The following is a 4,414-nucleotide window of genomic DNA, read 5'->3' on the forward strand; positions in this document are numbered from 1 at the left end:
GATTAACAAAGTGACTAAGTGCCCGGCGTCTTGTCTCACTAAATATTTAAACAGCAGCAGAGCCTTTCCTCTGTACTGTTTTCTGGGGACGTTTGAAGACTGTGACTCTTTTTTCCTCCTCTCTTTTGTTTCCAGTGTTCTCAAAGACTTCAGTTCTCATGTTCTACTAAATCCTTCTTGTCTGTTTACCTTTTTGTAGTTTTCTTCCTGGCAGTGTCTTCACATTAGTCTCATTCATTGCGAGTCTCCGTATTTTAGGATGCTAGTGGTGCTGGCAGTGTTGATCTCTCTTTGAACAGATGTTCATGGTTCCCAGATGATGTGTCCTTAATGACTTTTTCAATCACATGATTTTTCTATGGCGCCACCAAGAGGTTAACATTTGTAGTCTGGAGTGAAATGTCTGAACAACTACTGTACTGAATGCACTGCCATGATATTTGGCACAGACATTCATCCCCTCCGGAAAAATCGTAATCTATCCTTTAAGTTTTTCTCAGGTGCTACCAGGAAGTCAAAATTTCAATTTGCCCAATATTTTTGTTTGTGATCGAATCTTACAACATTCTTTCATATCGTTTTTAGTGCTAGTTAGCACTGTAAGCATGCTAGCATCCAAAAGTAATATGTGACCATGGTAAACATTATACCTGCAAAACATTAGCATGTTAGCACAGTTATTAGCATGCTGATGTTAGAATTTATCTGAAAGCCCCACTTTATATTTAAAGTCCAGCCTCATGAGCCCACATATTGTTAATAGTACCTGTATTTACTGCTGGTTTTTGTCTATAGTTTAGCGTTTTTAACCATTCTGATAATCTCAGTGTCTTTAAACAGTGAGATTGTAGCCTAGCTGGCTACTAAAGTGAAGAAAAAGCCCAAAATCTATGAGGGCGTTCAGATCTGCAGAGTTAATCTCAGTCCCTCTTTGCTCTTCTTCGACTAAGTTCAGGCTTTCGCTCCTTTTCAGCTGATGCTGCGTGAAGTTAACACTGTTAAACTTCATTCTGAGATCATTTAGAAAATGTGAATAACTGCACACGTTTTCACACCGTCTCTCCTGGGAGACGCTCGTAGTGCTGCACTCAGCTGTTCACATTAAAGCTGACAAATAGTAACAAGTGCAAAAAAAAGATCTTAATAGAGGAGACCTGAATTAGGTTCAGGCCCCAATTAGCAAAACAAAACAAAAAAATCTGGCTTTGTTTTCATCAATTCATCATCGTAGCATTCCTCACAGTTTAAGATGCCGTGTCCTCCAGCTGTGTTTCAAGTTTAAGTAGAAAGAAATTATTTGTTTTGGTCAGCTTTTTTTTTGTTTGTTTGTTTGTTTTTTGGATTTTTAAATTCATGTCAAGCTCTGGAAGGAGGCGACTTCACCCGATGTCGATTTTCCTCAAGATTCAGCACAGAGAGACCAGTGATCTGAAAGAGAGAGAGAGAAATAAAGACAAAGGGAGAGGAAAAGCAAACGGAGTAGGGACGAGGAAGGCACTATCATGCACGCATGGACTTCGCTTTAAAATTCATCTGTTTAATCAGAACCTGTTCACGGTCCACTACACAAGGCTGCAAACACTCGGCCACGAGTAAACACACAAATCCTGACGCCGAAATTCAAACAAGAGCTTTCTACCAGTCAAGTCTGCTGTCGCTGATCACTTTGAAAAGTCTTCTTACCACCTTGTGTCTTTCCAGTTTATTTTACAGTCTGAAGAGTTAAAGTGAGTCTTAATTATATGCTACTCATTTACTTTGTCATTTACTTTGTGAAGAAATTAAGTAAATTCAGAAGTAATGAGGAAGAAATGACTCATTTTTAGTGCAATGTACATAGACATGCAGGTTAGCATGCTAGCAATTTAGCCGGACGCCAATAAACAGGATTATTTTAACATGAAGAACAGGGCTCTGGCCCATGACTGAGTGATGTTAGCATAGTTAGCACATGTGGCTAGGTTAGCTAGAATGAAAAAAGAAATGAAAATAAAGACATTGCCTAACATAAGATGCAAAAAAAACCCACTGAATAATAGTAATAAAGAAAGCCCATGCTTAATCGAAACTAGCACAAAGGCAACATATCAAATGATGAAACTAAGAAATTTCGTTTTTGAAAGTGATTGATGCCAGCAACACGTTTCTAAAAGCAGGGTCATGTTTAGCTCAGCTCATTTTGAAAGTGGAACGTTTCCCTATTCCTGTTTGATGCACAATTTCAGCAGCTCAACGGTTCGGGGTCTCCTTTCTCATATTTTACGTTTCATAATGAGCCAAACATTTTCAACGGGTGACAAGTCTGGACTGCAGGCGAGCCAGTTTAGCACCTGGACTCTTCTGCTACAGAGCCCTGCTGCTGTGCAGAATACCTGCAGAATGTGGTTTGGCATCGTCTTGCTGAAATAAGCAAGAACTTCCCTGAAGAAGACGTCCACTTTGCAGCATATATAGCTCCAAAACTTGAATATATGGTGCAGCATTAACTGATCCTTCACGGATGTGCAGGTTACCCCTGTGCCATGTGCACTAATGGTATTCGGGTGGTATACCATCACGGATGCTGGCTTTTGAACTGTGCGCTGGTAACAAGCCGGATGGTCCTCTCCTCTTTAGCCTGCAGGACATGCTTTATACACAGTTTCCTCTTTGTATGGTAGAGTTTCAGCTTGTATTTGATGTACTGTGTTCACAGTCGATGGTTTCTGGAAGTGTTCCTTATGTCCATGCAGTGATGTCCACCACAGAATTGTGTCTGTTTTTAATGCAGTGCCGCCTGACAGCCTGAAGATCACAGCCAGACAGTACTGGTTTTGAGCTTTGTACAGAGTACTGAGATTTCTTCATATTCTCTGAATCTTTTAGTGACATTAAGTACTGAAAACAGTGAAATCCCCAAATTCTTTGCAGTTTCACACTGTGAAACATTATCCTTCAATTGTTGCACTATTTGCCAGCGCAGTCTGTCACAGTGTGGGGAACCCCTCCCCGTCTTTACTTCAGAAACACTCAGCCTCTCTGGGATCACAATCACAATCATACTCACCTGTTGCCAGTTCACCTAATTAACTATGAGATCTTCCACCAGCTGTTTTCCTTTAGCGTTTCACAGCTTTTCCACTCTTTTGTTGCCTCTGTGCCAACTGTTTTGAAACATGTTCCTGGCATCAAATTCTAAATGAGGATGTAACGCCAAAAAACAATGAAATGCAGAATTTAAAAGTAGTGCAGCAGTGCAGAAGTGTGAGGCAAAGCACAAATGTTTCAGGCCTGTATCAGGAAGTCGTAGCTAGTTAAAGGCTAAAGTGAAGAGCTAACTTTTTGGCCTCCTTTTAAATATATTCAGCGCGCTGGCTTCCCTCATATCTATAGTTAGTGAGTTCCAGAGCTTTGGGGTGTTATTGACATAGGCTGCATCCTCGATTTTCTTTTGTCTGTTGCTGGTTTTTCGATTTTTTTTCCCACCATTTGAGGTTTGACTGGCGCTCATTTAAAATTAAAAATAAAATCTGGCTTCTGGCAGCCACAGAAAAGCCTCATTTGACTTAATAGTAACAGGATTTATGAGCCTCAAGATGTAAAATTCAGGAACTACTGTTGGCTCTGTTTTGGTTTAAACAAGCACCGACATTTATCTCACAGTTCTCCTGTCTGCTGGTGTTATATAATGATCTGTAGTTGTTGTTCTTGCTTTTGGATATTGACACATATTGACACCTCCAACGGTTTGATTTTCAAACACTTTTACTTTTCAAGAAAGACTGAATAGGCAACAAAAGATAGACATGTGTAGCAGACATTTCTTGGCAGGAAACAGTAGACGATAAAGCAACCGCAGCAGTGCTGGGATCTGTTTGGATATGGTTGGGAAAAAAAAAACGACACTGTTTTGTGTGCGAGTCTCACGAGGCAGCGTCTCCAACTTTGAAAACTGCCAAAAGAGCATAAAATCATCTGGAGGGATGTTGACAGGTTAGAGCCGCGTCTGTGCGAGTTAACAGCCCGCAATGAGCATTTTGTTGTGAATAATTGGGCTTTCACCCTGGGAATTTTGGATGTCATTACTTCTTTTGAATTCTTGTCAGCGCCTGTTTGCTTGCGCCGTGTGTTTGTGTGCGTTTTTTAAAAGCACGCCTTTTGTCAGCCCATGCGGATGCTGGTGTGCGTCGTGCATTTGCGCTTTTAGGCTGCGTGTGTGTCGTCTTAAAATGCACTAAACATCCGTGTGAAGCATTATAATAATCTCTTTCCTGTCGCGACTACGGTGGCGCTCTTGCCTCTGAACAAGAAAAAATTATTTGCTCGTGTGCATGCTTTAATGTAATGTTAGCATTTGTGGCCTGTCATTTTGGGAGCGTGTGTGTTCTTGTGAATGTTTCTGTTCATTTTTGTACATGAGATGCACTTTCAGTTG

The sequence above is a fragment of the Chelmon rostratus genome, chromosome 22, assembly GCF_017976325.1.
Source record: "Chelmon rostratus isolate fCheRos1 chromosome 22, fCheRos1.pri, whole genome shotgun sequence".
Taxonomy (NCBI): Eukaryota; Metazoa; Chordata; class Actinopteri; order Chaetodontiformes; family Chaetodontidae; genus Chelmon; species Chelmon rostratus.